We start from the raw sequence: 23,713 nt of genomic DNA on the forward strand, positions 1-23,713 counted from the left end.
TATGGCACAAAATGGCACAATCAAATGCCACGAGTGCCCACTTTGACTTTGAATTTCACCAGCAATAGCTTTCACAGGGTTTCAAAGCCGGGTATGTGGGGAGGCTGTAAATTCATATCTATCTCACTTATTTTTTGCTAGCAAAGCCTGGGGAGGACTTTTCGCTCTGCATAGATGTTATAACAAAGCTGTGGTCTTTTTCCCATTCTTAGAGGATTGCCTTTGTCTGGCTGCTTGTTTTGATGGGTGTAAAACAAATAAGATTAGACCGAGCAGCCCAACTGAAAGCGATAGCTGGGAGGAAAACCCAATGAAAGGTTGCCGGGGAAACGAACAGAGGAAAAGCCGAGTAGGGAGCAGGTGGCTATCATGAGAACACACTGCAAACAGTGTAAAAAAGGGGGGGAGGACAGGACCTCGATTATCTTTGCTGTTCTTTGTGGCCGGCCCAACTTTAATTATTCTTTATAAATAGGTGTTAATTACATTTCTAACTCTGGTTTACAGTGATTTTTAGAAATCTATTTTTAAGCATCTGTTCTGTCTCTCCTGTTTTTTTTTTTTTTTTTTTTTTTTTTTTTTTTTTTTTTTGGTTTAAAAAATAGGGAGAGAGAAGAAGAAGAGGGGGGAAGGGAGGGAAGGGAATCTTGCTTTTTTTTTTTTTCCTCTCTTTACCCCTTTCCCCTGCTGTGAAATTGTACGTGCGAAAAATCGCAAGGAATCCTGTGAGGCCATTTGAAAAAAATGTAAATTATATTGAATGAAGTTGACGGAAGCATAATAGTGAACTCCCACAGCTGATAGGTTCTGCAAATGATTTCTTAGAAATTTCCAGCAAATATCCATTGGAGAAATATAGGTAGTATAGATCTACCCTAAAGCAATGATTTTGTGCTAGCTGATATTGGTGTTTTTACTAAATCAGATGTTGATACTACAATTCCAGGGAGTTCATTGTATCTTTCATTTTATATCCCGAGTAGAAATTACTTTTAAAAATAATCAATGAAAAGCTGCATTCTAGCCTCTTGCTTCGTTTACCTCTCCATACCTCCAACCACAAGGTCCATCAGGTGTACCCTTGCAACCACTGCAGTGCATTTGGTCCTGGGTCTAGTCTTGGCATAAACTGAGCGAAAAGCTGATTTTTTTTTTTTTTAGAGTCTCTGAACGTCTAGGACCCGTGCGTGCCCTGGGTGACAGGCATCTCTCCCTTTTCCTCTGAGTGTGCTTTACTAGTGGGCTCTTTTTCTCATGATGGTGGGTACCAGAAGGACTGAAAGGTATAGTGCTTAGGCAAACAGGAGGTTGCATAAAAACCATGATCTGTTCTGGTTTCTTCCAAATTAGATACACGATCAGGTAGCTAATATTAAGCCCAAAAATGAGAGATTAAAAAATACTGAAATATGTTAAAAGGTTCGGAAATGTAATTGGCTTTACTGAAAGTGCTCTTAATTTTTACTCTCTCCATTGCAAATCTCTGCACTCACCCCCACCCCCACCCCCCACCCATTCTTTTTACCTTGCAAGACGCTTCTTTTTGTTTTGTCTTCTTATTGGGGGATTTTTTTTTATTTGTTTTGACTCTTGAAGTAAAAATAAATAAACTTATTTTTGTCATATGTCATATACTTGAACCTTTGCTCTCTGTCTTGAGCATATCTCTCTTAAAAATTAGAATAGGTTTTTTTTATTATCTCTAACATATTTTTTTCTGAGGAATTTCTAGCATATTTTCCTTAGGGCAAAACCATTTCCATAGAACTAACACTTTGTCTTGGGTTGTAAAAAAGACACGTGGTTCCACTGCTGACCTTTCTTGCTTCTTTGTCTTAAAAACATTAATGCCTACTACCTGCACGAGGAGGTGTGCCTTTATGGAAGCACTAGGCTAAGAGTGCATTTATTGAGAAATGAAAATCTGATCGGATATATTTCTGCAAAAAATACCTGACTACATCCCAGGCTTAATGGTCAGAATTTCTGTATACCTCATTGTAACATATTGGCTAAATCGTTTAATATTCAAATTTTTAAAAGGATAGAATGAACATAGATAGGGAAGTAGCTGAGAAACTGCTTTGAGAATCATTGACTTATAAGATAATTTTAATATCTCAGAAAAAAAGCCTAACAGACAACTTGAGCACTCATTTTTGTAATCTCAGTTCCGCTCATTTCTAACTGCCATTCATTCAGTCGTCCTCCTGGCCAGATATAGATGAGCTTGCTTCTGTTTGATAGTTTTCCAAAGCCTTCAAACTTTTTTCTCTCCCAATAGCTCTTCCTTGGTCCTTTGAACACTCAAGGATTTTGTTGTGAGGGGAAGCCCAGATTGTTATGAGCTAATAACGATCGAATGTTTTTCAAAGAAAGAGAAAGAAAATGAGCTACGTGTTTGCATTTTAGTTCTTAACTCAGTCTTGAAAAAGGGTCTGAGACGTGATAGACTTCAGGTATTCTAAACTTAGCATTTCTGTTGGGGATAATCTATTTGACATTTCAAATCTAGAAATCATTGCCTGAATAGTGCTTTGTGTGTGTATTCAGGGTCTCTAGAAGAATTTGTGGGTAAATCAAGGTGTTTTTCTCAAGAATTACCATGAACAATGAAAGGGTTTCCCTCAGGGCAAGTCCTTTCTTTGGTTTGATTTCTTCCCTTTGCACTTATTTCCTTATTGTGGGTGGAATCTTTTCCTATATGTAGACCAAATACTATTTCTTCCATGAGGATATACGCTGCTTCAATTAGCCCTTGGCATCTTAATGCCTTATTTTAATTTAAAAAAGAAAAAAGAAAACTGAAACAAATTGTGTGTACCACAAATAAGGAATGGCGGTCTTGATAGAGGTCATTGTATGTGAACAGAAGTACTTTGGCCTTGACAAATTTCTTCATCAGTTCCAATGATCTGTGGCCACCAGGCACTTAATTTATATGTCTGGACACTTAATATGTACATTTGTTGGTGAGCTGGCCAGCGGATGCTAGACACATGAGTGTGCGCTGGCAAATGCTGCAATGCAGTATTTTTTCCCAATGTCATTGGGAATTTGGGGGGTATGAAGGGACATAAACATTCTCAAGCTTTTATCTTACCATCTTCCAGTAGATGGACCATGTTGCACAGAATTGGCCAATTCTCCTTTTGAAAGTGAAGTCAACCTTTTATTGCCCACTGTTCGTTCTTCCATGCGTTTGATAGATATATGGAAATTATGTGTATGTGACAGAGGGAGACTCTGTGTGTGTATGTGTGTGTGTGTGTATCTGTGTAAGCATGTGTGTGTGTTTCTGGAATCCTGCACCTGTCTTAGGTTTTCCTTATTTGGTATTACCAAATGTGTATACATACTTGCAAGTATATGTGCATCTAAAAATGGAAAGAAAACCAAACTGGGCTGGCTTCCCATAGGAAGTGGCTTCTCCTCCTCACAGACTCCAAGAGTTTTCTTATTAGAAGAAATATAAAACTCAATCAAAAAAGATATATCCGGACCCTGCAGACTTCCATTCGTAACCAAATACCTTTCTTTAGTTGCCACTTGAGAAACTATAAATGTGCAAATCCCTAACAGTGTTTGTGAGCTAGAAGCTGCTCTTTCAATCAAGGGGTTGGGTTCAAATTAAAATGTATATGTTTGTGGAAGGAGAGTTGTTTTTTCTTTAGGAACATTTGAACCTAATCTTTAACCATTGGTAAAAACAAGTAGGAGGTAGGGTGGCTGTGTTAGCAGTTTGTGCATTGTTTTGTGAGTTTGTGTGTGTATGTGTGTGCTTTAGAAACATCCTTTTATTTTTAAAATCTCAGTGTATTTTAAGGATAGAGGGCCATTATAGGTCAGTGGCTTTTTAAAGGTAAAAAGAAAGGTGATCTGGGGGTGGGTGGGAATTGTCACAAGCAGTAATTGTCATAAATTACTCATCTAGAAATGGAAAGGAAAAAAAAAGGCCGGAGGACAAGAGTGGAGAGAGGTACCAACATGTGGATCCGCACTTGCCGATATAAGAGATAATGAGTGATAAATTTGAACTGGTGCAGTGCAGGATGCCCGATAATTTCTCAGAACCTTGACTTTGCAGGTTCATTACTTCCTTGCTTGCTTGTTCACACCTTTAATTATATCCAGTTTGGGATGCTAGCTAGGGGCACCAAAGATGAGCCATTTTGTTTGTTGTTTACTTCATTAAGTATTCAGGCAGTGTGCTCACAATAGCTATGGAGCATCAGTGTTAGGAATCAAGCACTTTGGAAATGGAATTGTTACAAGAGAATAAAAAATAAGAAAGCAATCAGCCAGCTAGCTTGCTTTGGCTGTTCACTCCGCTTAATGGTAATATTTATGCTGTTCCTTGTACATTCATTAAGAAATAAATTATGCAGTGTTAGAGTCCTAATTTGCTGGTGGCTCCCCTAAACCCTGTCACTGTCTCTACCTCTTTTCTGTCTCTCCCCACGCTCCACCGCCAAGCTTTTGCCTTTTACTTGACCATTTTAGGACTGACCATTTTGCTTTGGGGAAGATCGTTATTCAGTTCCTCATTGTATTTAATACCAGAGATATTTTCCCCTCAATATGGATCTTTCTGTATAAGGATCATGAAATGCTGAACACCATAAAGGAATCTTTAAATAATTTTTGTTGAGGAAGCAGTGAAAATGTTGAAGAAATAAGGTCAATGTAATTGTTGTGCTTGGGTTTTGTTTTTTGTTTTGTTTTGTTTTTGGAAAGCCTTATTTTTAACCAAAAAAAGTAAAGTGCAAAACTAGCATATGTGATTTTTTTAAAATGGAAAAAGATTACAAGTCATAGGTAGCTCTTAAATAACTTACCTTGGACTCTGGTTTGAAAAATAACATTTAAACTCGAGTTTAATTTTTAAATTGTTCATGTTAAAGCTATAAAATGCTATTCATAAACATTTTTTCTATAAGAAGTTTAGTTCTATTTTCAGGATACGAGGAAGCAGAGAAACCATCCTAGCCAAGATGGCGAATTCTGAAAAACACACTACAGGGTGGAGGTTTCCCCCTCTCTGCACTTTGTGGCATTGAATCCACTCCTGCTTGTTGTATGAATCAGTTACCTGCTGTCATCTACTGTCTTGTAGCAACTAGCCCTTGAAGTTGTTTTCCCAACTGTGTTCATAGTAGAGGTTAGCTATCATTTGTTGTTGGATGAAGATGTGTTTGTTGAGGACTTGCTATGTGTATTTCTTTGGAAGGTGGAATTCAGCTTCACCGTTTTCTTTTTCTTCTGACACTGATCAAAAAACTTCTAAGAGGCTAAGTCCCTGTGATTGGGGCTAACGTTGTGGTGAGGGATTTTAAAGTTGGATGTTACATAATGAGGTTTGTGTCAAGTTATGAGAAGAGATCTGTTTGAACATTCAAGTACACAAATGTTTTTCTTTTTGTATTTGTAAGAGCCTAGGCGTGACTCCAAAAGATAGATATAAAAAGGGGGGGCGCCTGGGTGGCTCAGTTGCTTGAGTGGCCGACTTCCGCTCAGGTCATGATCTCACGGTCCGTGAGTTCGAGCCCCGTGTCAGGCTCTGTGCTGGCAGCTCGGAGCCTGGAGTCTGCTTTGGATTCTTTGTCTCCCCCTCTCACTGCTCCTCCCCTGCTTGTGCTGTGTCTCTCTCTGTCTCTCAAAAATAAATAAATGTTAAAAAAATTTTAAAAAGAAATAAAAGGTCTTCTGGACATTTTTGTCTATAAGGTTCCATATATGCAGATGTTTGCTTTCAGGAAAAGTAAAGTTTAGGCATTTGGGAGGAACTCGTCTCTCTGTCAGCTACTGTAGAGCTTGGCTAGAGCCTGTTAATTTTACAGAAATACGAATGCCTTTCTTCCAACAGAGATGACTCTTTGAGTACCTTTCCCCATGTCACCCTCCGGGGAGGACCTGAGAAGATAGTGGCCCTCTTGGCATGTACCTGTGCAAACTGTAAGTCTGCACATAGAGCAGAAATCATAGAGTAACTTTGTGACACACACTAAATACTGCATGGTGTGTGTGTGTGTGTGTGTGTGTGTGTGGCGGGGTATGTATAGATAGACAGCCATGACCCCCAGTGTGCTCTGGATGTGCCAATAATGGCTTCTGAAGTAGCCTATGTTTTCCTAAGCTGCCAGTCTAAACCTTCAGAGTTTTCCTTTCTAATTTGTACATGAAAAATAATAGGCTGAATTGAACTTTTTTTTTCAAGTGCCCCCTTTGAAGATGCAGCAGTAGTAAATACAGCTTTAATGATAAACTTTAGCTCTAAGTGCTATTTAAAAGTCTGTCATGGAAAGCCTGAGAACTTGCAATCTTTACTAATGAAACTTTTATTAGGAGAGTGCTCACTTAAAATGGAGTAAACGACTAAGTCCCTGTAATGTGTGATTTTGACCAGATTTGACTCATCCTTTCTTATGTTACTGTTTGTAATGCAGCCAACCACACATCTAAAATTCTGGATATTGTACTTGTCTTCAATATTAATTATCTCTGTTGATGCACTGGGTACAGACAGTACAATTCCCACAAGTCCAGATTCTTACTGTAACACCAAAACAAAAGTGATATTTATGAATAATATTGGGAAAGTTGTCCTCATAGTAACCATTCCCCAAAGGAAGCTTTACATAAATGTGCATTTATTATTCAGGATATTAAAAGGGAATCCTTAGCTTTTACATTTTAATTTGGGCTAAAATATGTAAATTGGTTTTATTTTGGAGTTGTTCTGTTTTAGGTGGCTTTGGGGGAGGATAACTTTCTAGCTTGATTATATTTTAATCGCCTCTGTAGTAGAAAAGGTTCCAATCCTGAAATCAACCTGGTTATTGTGATTAAGACCCAGAGGGCCAGTGTGCAGATGAGGCTAAATACATATCACATCGATTTGTACACATGTAGAAAAATTAGATTTGTTTCTACTAGATACCACTGTCTCCATGTCTTTATTGGCAGGGCCAGCTCAGAAGCCACGGAGCCACAAGTCTGCCTGTGGATTTACAGGACTTTCATGGTGTGCCTGTACAAGCAACCATCTGGAAATATTGCCCTTTGTCTTAAGAAACCGGGAAGGGCAAAGGACTTTAAAGTCAGGTGGATTTGGATTAGAATCCTGACTTTCCCTATTAGTAAAAGGGTGATCTTGGATGAAGTCCTTCAGCCTCTGAGCTTCAGTTTCCTCATCTTTAAGATGCAGATGATAATGCCTGACTCACAGGGTTTTTGTGAGGATCAAATGAGAAACGGTATGTGAAGGCATCAGTCATACACCTGAATATTAAAGGTGCTTAGAGGATGTTAGGTCTCCTTCAGTCTGCCCGTGCCAGATGTCATGGGGAGAAGTGACATTGAATGATGCCCTCATAGTCTCCATCCTCTCCCCAGAACTCAAGGAAGGGGGCAGGGGTGGTGGCACAGTAATTTTTAAACACAGATAGTCCCTCAGTTCTTCCCTGAAATTGTGTGGCTTTATTAAGTTTCTCCTAGGGTTTTGTAAGGTATATTCACGATCTCCTTTGGAATTAGAATTAACTTGGGATTTAGTTGTTAAAAGAGAAAAAAGGTGAACATAAAATTAATTTTAGTTGGTGCTGTTCTTTTTATTATTATTATTTCATGAGTCTGTTAGGAAATTCAGAAGTCAACTGATAAAAACCAAAAAAAAAAAAAAGTGAAGCTCATTAATGCAATATCATCTCTGCTGTCTAAAATATGTTATTATAACCTGTGACTTATTTGAATTTGGCCCAAACCAACTTATTTTGGAGCTATGTTTTCCCTCTTCACCACATCACCTTTTTCTTTCTGTCCTTTTTGTTTCCCCAAAAGACTGAATTTTGAAGTTCTGATTTTCAAGGAGTGGTGAAGAGGTTGAGGCAAAAAGTGGCTTAATGAGATTTTTCTAACTCGCCATCAGTTTTCTTTCTCCTGCTTGGTGAGGCAGGATGATGGATGGCTTTGGCAGTGCAAACAGTTCTAGAAGCGATTGCATTGACTGAAGAGGTGTGGGAGATGTGAGCAGAATGCTGGCCCTCAATTTATTACCTTCCCATTTGTAGGAAAGAAAGAGAAAAGAGGAAGGCCTTGATGTAACTGTTGGTCACACACACTTGGGAAAGGTAGTGGTGTCAGGACTTGTGTTAAGCTGAGCCTAACTTTGTGCCTTTTTCCCAAGGCTCTGAAAGGGGGAATAAACAGGCACATTTAATAAAATTGACAACTTGCTTTAAATTGGGACCTGTTGCTGTCACAAGTGAGGACAAAGAAATAATACAAGTAGTACCTGAAGGTGCTTGAGACTTAAACTGAAAACATAACCTTTAGAACACTATTTTAATGTCATGGATTTTGGATTCCACTTTATATGGTCATGGGAAGGATGTGAAAGGGAGTAATTTTCTTTCCTTCAATTTAATCCTTAAAATCAGGGGAAGGATTATAAATTGATCTGATCCCCCAAGCGCTATTTTCCAGGACTTATGCTTTTATAAAAAAAGACCCTTTACTGTGAAACAGACAATAGAATTTTTCTCTTTCCATGTGTATCTATTTCAAGGCTTCACCAAGTTCTTCTAAGGATTTTGTAAGCAGCCTCATATATGGTATGCAAGCTCTCTGGAAGAATTTAGTGGATTTTTACATTGTGTGTGTTCGGGCAGAAATACGCCAGTGGAAGAAAGGGGCTTGAATATGGAGAAGGGTAGAAGATGTTTCTGTATAGTTTAGCCTAGAAAAATCTCACACCTATTAATGAAGGACCAAAAAGAGATGATCGGGTGAATGATTTGAGCAGGTGACTAGACAGGGGAGGGGCAGATGGATATTCTTAGGATCTCTTGGCTAGCTAAATGTTTGTATTATTTAAAAATTGACCCCTATTTAAGCCAGTACTTGAGTCTCAATTCCTTCTTGCTTTACACCACTGGCTTAAGGTTATCTGCAAGAAGAAAAGACTTTTAGCTTAGAGGAGCTTTAATAAAAACTCTTAAACAGGTCTCTAGTTGGTGTATTTTGGAGACAGGGCTTGCAGTTGCTATAATCATAACAGCACTCTTCCCGAACTACCGTTGTGTCAATTTTCTAAGAACAGAGGAGCAAGTTTGTATTTCTAGAACTTGAGCTATTCCCAGCACAGTTCTGCTGTAATGGATCTGTGACTAGGGAGATCATTTCTCATATTCACTTAACATTGTATAATTTTTGCTCTATGGTGTCAGGTTGATCTCCTTAATGTAGTTGGGGCATGTGTTATTAACCCCTTTTTATAGAAAATAAAGCTTAGCTGCCTGCCTTAGGATACATGCTTAAGAATATCAGAAGTCTTAGCTCCAAAGTATTTAGGAATACATCCAGCTTAGCCAAAGTTTACTTCTCTAGGGGAAATCAAAAACAAAAACAAAACAAGTGAAGCAATTCCTTTTCTAGATCAAGTTTTTCAGTGTGGAATTAGCAAATACAATGGCATGTCTGTGCATATAAATCACATTCTAGGTGCCTTCTGGTATGTCATAGTATTTAAAACGTATTCTAATCTAGTGGGTAAGGACAGTGACAGGCAGAATGTGAAGAATGTCTCAGCAGAGAAGGTAAAATATACAGAAGAGGAGACATTCATTGTTGTTGGAGGAAGGAGGCAGGCTTCACGGAGGAAATGTCATTTGGGTGGAACCAGGAAAGATGGATAGGCAGAGAAATTAGGGAAAGGGAGAATTCTGTGTGTAAAGAAGAATGTAAGTAAAGGCACGGAGATGGGCACTTGCTTATGGAATAAGTAGTCTGGTGTAAATGCAGCATAGGATGTGTAAAGTTAAAGAACTAGTTAAAAGCTATCATTTAGGAAGGTTAAGGTGTTTTGACTTGGTTTTAACTTTATTTGAATCAGTAGCTCTGGAATGTGTTAGTTCAAAGGATTATTAGTTTCCTGATTGTTTTGCAGGGAAGACTTGCCTTTATTGGGTCATGATTTCTCAGAAGTTGAAGTCACCCTAAAGATGCTTCTTAATTAGATATTGGTCGTTCAGAGAGAATTGACATTAAAGCACTCTTCTGGTCAGAGTGTGATGTGATGATGATGATGATGATGATGCTCACTGGTGAAGTCACGTTGAGGCTTGCTTTTAGGCTTACAGTGCCAAAAAGCACTAGGAGGAAAAATACCAACTTTATTTCAGATTGTAAAGAAATGTGCCGTTAGAGGAGCACGCTGCATTCTCTCACCAGCAGGTACCAGTGCTCATGTCATGGGAAAATGTGTGGCCAGAGATAGGATAGTGGTAGTTTGGGAAAAAAACTTATTTCCCCCAGAATAGAATATACCCGCTTCAGACTTCCAAGTGCATGTACCAAGGCATGCTTGTCTTCCCTGGTAGTCTGTGAGCCCTAGAGGGCAGAGATCATGTCAGATGCTCTCTTATTTCGATGTTGGGCACACAGTAACTACTCAATTTAAATGTTTACTGAATTGAGTTATCCTTTTTTAAAGAGCCTGAACTACAGAGTTGGAAGACTTGTGAGTCTTGGGTCTGCCATTTAGTCTACCTTAGTCCAAGTCACCTCATCTTGCTGAGAGCTTCAGTTTCTTAATATGTAAAATAGAATCCATATCTTGATGGGAGGATCAGTTAAACCATATCCTTGATACACCCTCACAGACAGAATAGCAGTATTAGTAAATTACTAGGTTTAGTTTTGCCTCCAGTTATTTTACTGGGTCTTTTGACCAGAATTTTTTTAAGTAAAATAATAAATGAAATAGAAAAGAAAACATCAGTAGCTAGTACTTAGGAAGGGTAAGTATTATTTCATGAATCTTTTGTTTCAGTTGCCTATGTTTTGAGTTGTGATGTGAAGTTGATGTGTGTTCAGTATGTTTCTTACTTTTTTTGCTTTGTTGGATTCCGGTCGGTAAATTTTGAAAAACACTGTTCTGTTTGGTTTTTTTTTTTACTTTTTTTAATGTTTATTTATTTTTAAGAGAGACAGAGACAGAGACAGAGCGTGAGTAGGGGAGGGGCAGAGAGAGAGGGAGACACAGAATTCAAAGCAGGCTCCAGGCTCTGAGCTGTCATTACAGAGCCTGACGCAGAGCTCTAATTCATGGACTGCCAGATCGTGACCTGAGCCAAAGTCAGATGCTTAACTGACTGAACCACCCAGGCCCTTGAAAAACACTGTTCTAGATGATCATGAGCTCCGCATTCTCCAAACAAACAAAACCCATCGTTTTTTTTTTTCAGAGCTATGCAATGCAAGATCTCTAGTATCTTCCAAATTATTAAAGGAAGGATGGCATCTGATTATTTTACATTTAATGTGAAACTGTATCTTTAGTCTTCGAAAATTCATGCTATCTGCATGGTATATGCTACGGCTCTCTATTAGTCAAAGTATTTATTAACTAGCAAATCTTATTCCTTGGTCATGCCACCTAGCTGAACCTTCAAAGTAATAATACTAATGATAGTAGTAAGTAGTGGAGGTGATCTAAAGGTGAGACTAGAAATAATGAGATTAGCTTTCATTTCTTGAGCTCTTACTATGAGTCAGGCACTGTGCCTTACACACCATCCCTTTTAATCCTTAGAACAACCTTAAAAGGTAAATGTTAATTTTCCTATTTTATGGATGAACTAACGGAGATTTTGAAAGGTAAATTAAGGTTACACAGGCAGTAATTGATTGGGCCAGATTTGATTTGAACTCAGGTGTGTCTGATTCTAGAGTGAAATTTAAACGTTTTATTCAGTTCCATGAAAATGTATTAAGATGCCTACTCTGTGGTAGCACTGTACTTCTTTACAAATATTGGTGGGTCAGTTGGTCCCCGCTCTTTTTTTTATGTTTATTTATTTTTGAGAAAGAGAGAGAGAGAAACAGAGAGCAAGTGGGGGAGGGGCAGAGAGAGAGGAAGACACAGAATCTGAAGCAGGCTCCAGGCGCCAAACTCCTAGCTGTCAGCACAGAGTCCTACGCAGGGCTCAAACCCACAAACCACTAGATCGTGACCTGAGCCAAAGTCGGATGCGTAACTGACTGAGCCAGCCAGGAGCCCGAGTTGTTCTCTGCTCTTCAGGCTTTACTGTGCGTGAAAGTGGGTGAGATGTGATTTAATCACAGGAGGGCAGCCACAGAAACTTCCGTACCAAATATTTAATTTTGGAAGTACTGAGAAAGGTGCCTGCCACATAGTAATTATTCCAGATTTATTGAATTGAATTGAAATTGGATTAATAGCTGGTGATTGGGAAGGGAGTGGGAGAGTATTGGAGAACCTTTGTACTCAAGAATGTCCTTGCCTGGAAAGTGGCAGATCCATCTGCCCTAAAACCAACCTATGCCCTTTGAAACTCCTAAAACTTGCAACAGGGAAAAGCCAACCGGAGTTCAAGAATTCAAATTGTGGGGGCAGCTGGGTGGCTCAGGCAGTTAAGCATCCGACTTGATTTTAGCTCAGGTCACGATCTCATGGTTGTGGGATTGAGCCCCGTGTCAAGCTCTATGTGGACAATGCTGAGCCTGCTTGGGATTCTCTCTCTCTCTCTCTCTCTCTCTCTCTCTGTCCCTTTCTCTCTCTCAAAAAGTAAATAAACGTTTTTAGAAAAAATTCAAATTATGAACTTCAAGTTTCATTCAGGCAGAGAGAACCTTCTCTGTCTTAGTATGAAAAGAGAAACCATTGGCAGAAACATTTAGAGAATGAAAATAGAAGGCGGGCTTCCTTAGAATGAAAAACAATAATTATTATTGTCGTTATTGTTATTCTTTCTATACTAACCTTATACCTTGAGCAAGTCACATTACCTCTGTGAGCCTCAGTTTCCACATTTGTAAAATAATCTATACTTCTTGGGGTTGTGAGGATTAAATAGATCCATTTAATAAAACTTTGCTAAGTACTTACTGTTTAGTGGTCTCTGAGGATTTAGCATAGAGACATAGCCCCTGAGTATCTGGCAAAAGTGCAATGAGAGTGGGATTCAGCCCCACCACCTGCAAAGCCCACTGCTGAAAGAATGCACCCTTGCATTCTGCTTTGGGGTGTGTATATTATTGTCATATGTGCCTCTTTTGCATCATTGGAGGTTCACGTTCATTGAGGGTAAGGTTGTCATGATATTCATCTTTTTATCTTCTACTACCCATGGGCCCCTGCTTACCCATTGGTGCAAGGTTACCTTACACAGTTGTCACTCAATGAATCTAACCCAGTTCAGCAAATACTTACCAAGTTGCTCAAGGTGCTGTGCTGGGAAAGGAGAGTAACATTTGCTGAACAGAGTTGAGTTTAAAGTGACTTTAACATATAAAAGGGGAACAGTATCATGAGGTGGTGATAAATTCCCCTACTGCTAAAAATGCCCATGGTCTATTCAGGAAGAAAATACAGCAGTGAACCTAAAAAAAATAGTGTTTTCTTTCTTTTTCTTAGTGCTGTTTTGTTTGTATTTTTAAAAATTTTTTAACATTTTTATTTATTTTTGAGAGACAGACAGAAACAGAACATGACCAGGGGAGGGGCAGAGAGAGAGGGAGACACAGAATCCTAAGCAGGTTCCAGCCTCCGTACTGTCAGCACAGAGCTGATGCGGGGTTCAAACCCAACAACTGTGAGATCATGATCTGAGCCGAAGTCGCATGCTCAACCGACTGAGCTGCCCAGGTGCCCCTGTTTTGTTTGTATTTTGTGGGGAACCAGTGTATTTGCTACAGGCACACAGTTGAGATGTGATCTCAAAGATGGCTACATTAGAGATTTGTGGCTCAGGATCAAGCCCAGCTGCCTTCACAACACCCAGGAGACCCTCTGTGGCCTGTCCCCACCCTCCTTTCCAGACTCCCATCCTGCAGCTCTCAGCCTTCCATTCATTCTCCACTGTGGAACTTCACCATGCTCTTCTGTACCTATGCTCAGACAGATCCCTTGGTGTCAAACATCCTTCTACTTTTCTTCACCTGGCTTCAAGAGACAAATAGGTGACTTCTCACCTAGGAAAGGTGACTCATGCTGGGACTCATGAGCACTGCCAGCATCCTTCTGTCATTGGTCTTCCCCAGTGCATTATCAGTTGTTGACTTTCCTGTTTCACTGCCACCTCAACAATCAGGACTGAGTTTATCTCTGTGCCTGTTTCCTAGTAAGTGCTCGGTAATGAATTGTTAACTGAATGATAGAGTTGGATGTTGGTTATATGTTCATAAAGGGGTTGCCATCAGGTGCGCCGTTATCCTCTAGCCTGTGAAAGGGAAGTTGGACCCAAAGCCCTCTGCCATGAAGACTGATTTTGACACTGCTGTTGCTCACCAACCGTAGTTGTGTAACTTTGGGTTGAAGATCTTGAGGATGTCTTATTTACGTGAAACTCCCTGACTACCATGACTCACCTTGTACTTCCTCATTAATTCTTCTTTCTTTCAGACTTCTTTATGTCCCTTGGTCTCTTACCACATGGTTAACAATGATACATCACAATAATAGTGACCTTTTATAGTGTATGTGTCAGGCTTTACAAACAGAACAAACTTAGGTTATGTCATTGAACCTTATAACTCTAGGAAGCAGGTATTTTTTTCTTTTAAAAAATTTTTTATTATTTCATTTTAGAGAGAGAGAGAGTGCATGCATGCTGGAGAGAGGGGCAGAGAGAGAGAGAGAGAGAGAGAAATCTCAAACAGGGCTCATCCCACAAGCCTGGGATCATGACCTGAGCTGAAATCAAGAGTCCGTCACTTAACTGACCAAGCCATCCAGGTGCTCCTGAAGCAGGTATTTTTATTCCCATTTTTAAGAAAGAGTACCACATAGTTTATATAACTTCTACAAGGTTACATGTCTAAGAAGTATCAGACTGGGAATTACAAGCCTAGTCTGTTTGATTCCAGAGCCCATGTTCTATCTCCTATTTTATATTATTCACTTCTTAAAAGGAAGTGACTGATGATAGACATTTAGCCTAGTGGTTATTAATAAAGACTTTCAATGAAGATTGCCAGAGTTCATATCCTGGCTTTACCAATTATGACTTTGAGCAAATCACTAATCCCGCCCCCCCCCCCCAATGCTTTAGTTTCTTCATCTGTAAACTAGGGTTATTTTGAGGATTTGATGGACCAATGTACTTTAAGAACTTAATAAAAATAAAGAATGTAAAACAGTGCTTAGCATATAGAGTGTTAATGATAAGCATCATTATTATTGTCATGTGAAATTAATTTGGGTCCTATTCTTCAAATATTTGTTGGATGCCTGCTATATGCCAGACACTGTTCAAGGTACTAGAGATACGGCAGTAACTAAGACAAGTCCTTGCCCTCATGGGGCTTTCATTTTAGAGGGGGAAGACAGGCAACAGAATAAGTAAGTAAGTAGAATTAGTAGATAGATTGTGTGATGTTTTATAATTCCATGTGATGAAATGCTATTTAAAACATAAAATGAGGGGCGCCTGGGTGACTCAGTCTTGAGCATCTGACTCTTGAATTCGGCTCAGGTCATGATCCCAGGGCCATGGGATTGAACCCCACATCAGGCTCTGTCGTAAGCATAGAGTCTGCTTAAAATTTTCTCTCTCTCTCTCTTACTCTCTTTCTCACTCTCTGCCCCTCTCCTCTGCTGTGCACGCATGTTCTCTCTAATATAATAAGTTAAAAAATACAGTCAGATAATGGGTTGGAGAGTGGCACTAATAAGTATTTGTTTGTGAACATGTAATGAGGCCACAACAGTTCAGCCAGTGTCTTGCTTCTGCTTGGTAAGCTGGAGCAGTCATTGTCCTGTTCTGACTAGCTGCTGACTCTTGGGGTGACAGGCATACCCTACCTGCATTCATTTTGGGGTGGTCATCCCTGGAGTAGCAGGAAATTAAAAGATTGGTTTGAGGTGTCTGGGCCTCAGGAAAACCCAACATAGAGAACTCATAAAAAGACCAGAGGTCTTCAGTCTGTGAGGGAGAAGCTCCACTCTATTTCCCTATAGTTGAGACTATGAAATGGGATAAAAATCCCAAGAAGGTCAGAAAGGTTAGGCCAATCATTCAAAAAGTTCAATAGTCATTGTCATTATCATAAGATTCTTAATTTCCATAAAAGTAATCTAGTGGTTAAGAGGATAGGCTTTGGAGTCAGAGAAATTGAGGATTTTTTTTTCCTTTCCCACTTAACTGTGGGGGGGGGGGGTGGTAAGGCCACTAATTTGTTCTAGCCTCAGTTTCATTGTCTATAAAATACAGTTAATAATACCTACTTCAAAGACTGGTTTATTTTTTTATTTTTAAAGTTTAATTACTTATTTTGAGAGAGAGAGAGAGAGAGAGAGTGTGCATGCAAGTGGACAAGGGGCAGAGAGAGAGGAAGAGAGAAAATCCCAGGCAGACTCTGCCCTGTTAGTGCAGAACCTGACTTGGAGCTCGATCTCACAATCTGTGAGATTATGACCTGAGCCGAAATCAAGATTCAGACACTCAACCAACTGAGCCACCCAGGCACCCCTCAAAGACTTGTTCAAAGGATTATTAGCATATGTAAAGAGCCTGGTTCAGGTCCTGGCACACAGTAGGCATTTAATAAAGGAACATTTTAAAAAATAGTTCAATCCACCTAGGGTGCTATGGTGTGTATTTTAGGTATTAGTCATTTTTTGCAGGGCTCATAGGGAGAGATTTAGACTAAAATATGCAAGGTACTTCCCATTGCATAACCTTCAAAGAGGAGAACAGATAACCTCAAAACTGAGGATATATCATCCAAGAAAGGCTCGTGGATGCCAGCAGAAGATAAAAAGAGCTTGGTTAAAGAGCTCTGGAGCGTGAGATCCTGAGTTCAGTTCTTGAGTCTGCTGTCAAGTTTTTAAGTTGAAATGCTTACTTTTGAATATGTATTTTCGTAGGTCAAAAGTATTCAGGCCAATACTGCTGCATTAACTGGAATTGTAAATAAACCTACATGATGAAAGCAACCAGAAAGCATTAGTTTTAAAATATAGATATGTATATTTTATGTATTTTTATCTCCTCTCTCCATTGTGTATACTATTGCATAAAATTAGATTAAAATCTTAAGATTAAAAAAGGAGAGATACCGTTTATTCTGTTGCCAGAGCTCTTTTGTTTTCATTTGCAATGTGTAGATTTAAATTACTTAAAAAAAAAAAGCAAAATTCTGCATCAAACACTCTTAAGAGTAGAAGAATAACCGAACATTTGGCAGTGCACCTTTTGTGCAGAGCTCCGGGTGAAGCCCTAAATATTTTCCTCTTCTTGTGTTTAGTGGCATGTTACGATTGTGAGTCTCCCAAAATTTATTTGCCCCCCCCCCCTTAGCCACTGGTTCACATTTGTTTTGATCTTCATGCCTGTACTCATCTAAAATAAACAGCGCAGGAAGAGTGAAGAAAAGGCTTAAGGAAAGGATTTAAAAATATAGAACCACAAGTTTCTCTTATGGCTTTCTCAGCACACTGCAGAGCCTGGTGGGTTGGGAAAAAAGGAAGTCTCGTGCAATGTTCCCGTGTTCTCTCCCTCTAAACCCTCCTGGCACCCTGCACCTGCCGCTGATCACTGATTCATTCAGCAGGCTTTGGTCAGATTCTTCCTGTGTACTCCATACCTGGAGCAAGAAGTCAACTAAAATTCAGGCCCTGTTCTCCAGGAGCTCCCAGTCAGTGGGGAGACAGGCAGGTAGACTGTGACCGGATGTGGAGTGTGAATGCCACAGCAAAGCAAAGAGAGGAGGTGCCAAGGCCATCTGGGTCAGGCAGTCAGACTTCAACTGAACTTTGCAACATGGCCCAGTTATTTAGATGGTGGTGGGAGAAGCATTTTAGTGGGAGGAGAGGAAGCACACATGTAAAGACATGGAAAAGACATACATACCACAGAAGGCAGACTATGGTACCTGCTTTGTTGCATTTTGGAATTTTGTCTATTCACAGATCTGTCCATTAACCACTGCCATCCCCCACCCCTTACAAGACTAAATTCCTCAATGGCAGGGATCAAATGCCATGGAACTCAGTCATCTAATCATAAAATACATTTAATCTTTGCCACATTCCTATAAACACTGTCAACACTGAGGAAACTTAAGACACAGAATTGTTAAGTAACATGCCCAAAATCACACAGCTGAACTTAGGCATTCAGGCTCTGGTGCCTGTGTTCCTAACCATTAGATAGATAGATATTGGATAAGTGTTTAAATTGATTTGAATTGAATGGAAGTAGAAGTAATTATATGATAGTTTATTCAATCATTTTTTTTTAAATAACACGCAAGTCATTAGCTTTGATAGATGTTACAGCAAAGTATTGAGTCTCCATTGGCTTTGGCTTCTGCCTGTGTGACTTGTAGCAACTCCTAGGTGCAAGTGTTCTGTGGGACTCTTAACCTGTAGCCCTTAGCCAGATTTAGACCCAAAGTGAAAATAAAATATGAGTTTAGGCCTGAAACAGAGGCAGTCTGAGTTGGAATGAATGAATGGTAAAGGAAAAGAGGCTATGAAGATGGCCTTCCCCAGAAAATGGCCTTAAAAATACAGTCTTTGGGGACAGTTTGAAAGAAGTTGAGGAAGACAAGCGTGATAAGTGCAATATAGCTTTAAAAGATAAAGGTGCTCTTATTTTTTTTTAATGTTTTTATTTATTTTTTCGAGTTAGCACAAGAGAGGGAGGGGCAGAGAGAGGGGGACAGAGGATCTGAAGTGGGCTGTGGGCTGACAGCAGCGAGCCCGATGTGGGGCTTGAACTCACGAACCATGAGATCATGACCTGAGCCAAAGTCAGATGCTCAACCCACTAAGCCACTCAGGTGCCCCAAAAGTGCTGTTATTTTTAAATTGATTTTGAAGAGCTGAGAAAGATACAAGAGAAGTTTATGATGAGAGAGGAATGGTGGGGAACAGAGCAAGGAAAGCAGATTTAGCTATGGAGAGCAGGTGAGCACCTGGAGAGCCGCCTGTTTATTCATTTATTCTGCCAACAAAACCTGGAGCTCTGCGCTGGTCCCTGGGGTTACAAATGAATCAAACACAGCCCCTGTCCTCAAGGAGCTCACAGTCCAGCGATAAAGACAGGAAAATGGAGAGTCTCGAGGCTGTGTGGTAAATGTCCATGAGGGAAGCATGTGCCAAGGATAGAGGTGGGAGCTGGGGAAAGATGGGGTGTTGGGGAAGGTCTGTTAGGCCTGGTGGTGGGAGAGGACAGCTTTCCAACAGGAGTGCCTGCGCAGAGTGTGGCACGGGAGAGACCACAGCATGTTCTAGTTTGTCCTTGCAGGCTGGAGAAAATGTTGCTGGGAGGGTGATTTCCAGCGTTTATGGAGGTTGTGGTGGGTAAAGGAGGAAGATGAGAGTCAGTGACAGGAAGACCCGGGGTCAGATCCCAGCTCTGTACCTTGGGAACCAGGGCTAGTCACTCTGCTTTCTGTTTGCTGCTTAGCCCCTGGTTTGCTCACCTGTAAAATACAAATGATAGGGGAGGGGGGCAAAGCCCACTCATCTCTCAGGGTCTTCATGAAGATGAAATGGGGTGCTGGGTGTGAATGTGCTTATAAAATCCCCTGAGTCTAACATGTGATTTAAAGAATTCTTTCCAGTGACTTTGTAAAGCTTCATTCCATTTCTGCAGGAAGATAACACTTTCTGTGTTATCTCTGCACTTCCCACCACACCTTTCCAACAGTGCCCTGTAAAATTCTCCTGAAGTGCATGTGTTCAACATAGCTGCTCCTTGGGGTCCACAGGAAGGAAGGAGCAGTCCAAGTGGAGGGTACACCAAGGACAGACAACCTCTATGCTTCCACCCTGAGCAGGTCCATGTGGAAAGTCAGAAATGCCCTCTGCTGTCCTTCCACAGAGAGCACTGTGGCAATTTCCTGAAATTTCCCATGAAAACAAGAGGGTTTTCCTCTTGGGAAATCAGAAACCTGAGTGACTGCACTTATTACATTTGAAGTATCTAACTTTAAGCCACTCACAGTAGAGGGTGTTTTAAAAAGGCAAAGTGTACCAGAAATTATGTTTGTAAGTGTTAAAAATGGTGATTTCATTACTCACTTTTTAAAGTTCACTTAATCCCTTTCCCTTTGCTCTGTATGTTCCTGACTGGTATTATTGCGAGAATTTATTAGTTAATGTTTGTGAAACATTTTGAAGATGAAGGAAATAGCTATTGACATAGGTGATGAGTACTAACTTTTGTAAGTATTTTTTTCCATTTCAGAAATTAAATTCCAAGGATAAATGTTACCAGCTCTAGTCAACTTTGCTGCCTCATTTTAATGGGGATATGTTTTTAGAATGTTATAATTTTGACAAGGGGAATGAACATGTATTGTGTCCTTACTGTGTGCCAAGTTCTGAGCCAGATGCCTTAAATTTGTTATTTTTCATCTTCACAACCACCCTGCAAGGCAGATAGAATTATGTGTATTTTTCAGATGAGTAAATTTAAATTGCAATTCAGAGTCTTAAGTGTCTAAACCACGGTCAAGGCTGGAGCCAGTTTTCAAATATAAACTCCAAACTTCATGCTCTTGCCTGTACACCATGTGGAATTTTGAACTAAGATTTTCCTCTAGCATCCATTTATTTGACAGTTTTAATGACTAATGGTAGATATGTAGCCCAGTAGGGTTTTAATTGGATTCGATCATTTACTTTCTCCCAAGACCATTGGGGTTGCATTTTATGGTGATAGGAGCTCTTTCCTCTGACTTGGAGGTTTCAGAAGGGGCAGAGTTTGGTTTCACACTTGAGTTCAAGTTGTGGTTCTGGCTGAGTGAGAGCAGATACTGCCTCAGGCCTCACTTCTCCTTCATCCTGTGTAGAGTGACTTCACTTCTTCAAGCCTTGGTTTCCCCAACTGTAAGTAGGGGGAACGATAGTTACCTACTTTGCACAGTTGTGGGAGAATTAAGTGAAGTAACCTACCTGACTATATCTATCACTGTTTATTGTGCGCTGTTGGTAGTATTAGAAGTTCATGGTAATTGCTTGCCTAAACATTTTCCTGTGTAACTCAAAGCACTTTTTAATCAGTGTTATCACAGGATCTCCATTTATTGGGCCTTTGCTATATTCCAGGCAGGGACTTTGCTGGGCACTTTGTATATACTTCTCCATTACCACATTTATGACATTATAGAGTAATTACTTATTTACTGATTTATTTATTTCCTTGCAGGCAGGAAACCCCTTTCTCTCCTGTATCTCAGGCATTTATCATAATGGCTTCTGGCCCATTGAAGGAACTCATTGACGTTAGGGAAGTTAGCTTGACTTTTGTTCCTTTGTACTGCCTTTCCTCTTCTTTTTTTTTTTTTTTTTTTTTTTTAATTTTTTTAATTTTTTTTATTTTTGGGACAGAGAGAGACAGAGCATGAATGGGGGAGGGGCAGAGAGAGAGGGAGACACAGAATCGGAAACAGGCTCCAGGCTCCGAGCCATCAGCCCAGAGCCTGACGCGGGGCTCGAACTCACGGACCGCGAGATCGTGACCTGGCTGAAGTCGGACGCTTAACCGACTGCGCCACCCAGGCGCCCCTTTCCTCTTCTTTTAAGAACTAACTTCAGTTGTGGGGAAGAGCTGTTCAAATGAAGTGCAATATTGTCATTATTAAATTGTGACTTGCTGGGGCGCCTGGGTGGCTCAGTTGGTTAAGCGTCCCAACTTCGGCTAAGGTCATCTCACTGTTCGTGAGTTCCAGCCGCACATCAGGCTCTGTGCTGACAACTCAGAACCTGGAGCCTGCTTCGGATTCTGTGTCCCTCTCTCTCTGCCCTCCTCGACTTGCACTCTGTCTCTCTCTCTCTTTCTCAAAAATAAGTAAACATTAAAAAACTTTTTTAAAACTTTTGACTTGCTTTAAAGTATGCCTATAATTAAAAAAATTTAGTTTGCCCTAAAATTTGTTAATTTGACAACAGCTGACTCTGAATATTGTTAGCCTTTCATTGTTTTGTTTTTTTTTTAAGATAAATTTCTGGGATAAAAAGAATATATCAAGAATTGGAGCAGTTTGCCAAGCAAATTTACTTTGTGATTTCAAAGGACATGGTTACCTGACTCAAAGATGTAAACTCTTCAATACCTTAGTGTGTATACATGTATCCAAATTATTCTTAGGGACTTATTAAATTAGTTCTACAAGGGTCTTATCTGAGAATTATATATAATGCAGTTTAAATTTTAGTATAAAGGTAACAATTTTTAAAAAGTCTTACCATTTCTGAATTTTTAAAATGCCAGTTTGACTTTTGTCCAATTATATGAATTAGTGAGATTTCAGAAGCATATTTTGAAAGACACAAGATGATTTGTGAAGACAAAAATATTAACTTGTTCTTTATTCTAATCTAAAATTTTCTGTTGTTACCCGGCAACATCATAAAAATATGTAAAAATACATCTATTTTTCTTTTTTAAAAAAATAGAACAATGAGGAAATTGAGGTGAAGGAAAATTAAGAGAATAAAAAAAAAAAAAAACAAGATAAATTCAGAGGTTAAGTTTGTGTTGAAAAAGAATCAAGGGGCCCCTGAGTGGCTCAGTCAGTTAAGCAGCCGACTTCAGCTCAGGTCATGATCTCATGGTTCATGAGTTCAAGCCCCGCATCAGGGTCTCTGCTGTCAGCACAGAGCCTGCCTTTAGATCCTCTGTCTCTCTCTCTTTCTGCCCCTTGCTCTCTCTCTCAAAAATAAAACAAACATTAAAAACAAGAATCAAAAGTTTGCAGGGAGATTCTGTGCTCTTTCCTTAAACACAGAGGGCTACAAATTTGCCCCTCATTTTTCTAGCAGTATTACAAAGAGGAGACACAATGAATTACAAGATGCAGAGTCCATAAAACTAAAGGAAACCAATCATACAGAGGATAAAGAGTGTTAGTGGTTCATTGTCATAATAAAGTATTTGTCTTAAAGTAGACAAACATTCTGATACGTGGTATTTGTGATTTTTTTTTCCTCTCCACTTTGCTTTTTGTTTGTGAGATTTTTAATACATATGTATTAGGAAGATCTCTGTATGCAGGAAAGAGAGAGAGAGAGAAGCTTAAAAAGCATGGCATGGAATGCTGCTTGACAGTGTCATACATTCACAAGATGTCCTTGAAGATGGAGCACAGAACAGAGATCAGGGAAATTTTGGCAGCTGCGGTTGGGAAAATAAATGGCTGTTGTGTGATTGGGCAGACCCTAAAAGCAGGCTCCTGCTCAGACCATGTAATTAAGAAAAGTGGGAGCTTTTTGTCCAAGTGCAGAATGTTCATAATATCAGAGTTTGTCAGCAGGAGCTTTTAGAACGGATCAGTACTTTTCACTCCCCGATCCAGGGAATGGTTTTCTTATAAATCATCTTCTCTCCTTGCTGTCCTCCTGAAGGTTGCTGCCAGGCGATAAGGCAGACTTAGATTGTAACCTTGCTAATACACAGTGATTTAGGTGAAGGAGAGACTGAATCACAGGCCGTTTCAAGAAATGCGATTTTTATTCATTTGGGCTCCTATGTGTCCTCTAATGTAGGAGCAGAGTGTGGCCAAGGAGAGATCCCGCAGGACAGCTCTGGGAAGGAGATGGAATAATTTTTAATACTGTGACTCCAAACTGGTTTGAAGGATTTGACATTTTCTTTCATTTTTAAAAATAACTTCCTTTCAGATTATAAAAGTGCTGTATTTTCACTGTAAGACAAAAACTTGGAAAATAAAGATA

At 39.8% G+C, this 23,713-nt stretch overlaps 1 protein-coding gene across 6 annotated transcripts in view; it reads left to right on the forward strand.

Annotated features, from left to right (window-relative positions):
• ELAVL4 (ELAV like RNA binding protein 4) overlaps positions 1-23,713 on the forward strand; it is a 154,411-nt gene that overhangs the window by 66,382 nt on the left and 64,316 nt on the right. Inside the window, exon 1 of one of the 6 annotated variants that reach the window (XM_042952244.1) lies at positions 5,925-5,955. The exons of the other annotated variants lie outside the window; for them this stretch is intronic. The gene's annotated coding sequence lies outside the window, so the exon portion shown is untranslated. Of the gene's footprint in view, positions 1-5,924; positions 5,956-23,713 lie in introns of those variants that run through there. 6 annotated transcript variants of the gene reach the window in all.

This window comes from Panthera leo, chromosome C1 (genome assembly GCF_018350215.1).
Source record: "Panthera leo isolate Ple1 chromosome C1, P.leo_Ple1_pat1.1, whole genome shotgun sequence".
NCBI classification, from domain to species: domain Eukaryota; kingdom Metazoa; phylum Chordata; class Mammalia; order Carnivora; family Felidae; genus Panthera; species Panthera leo.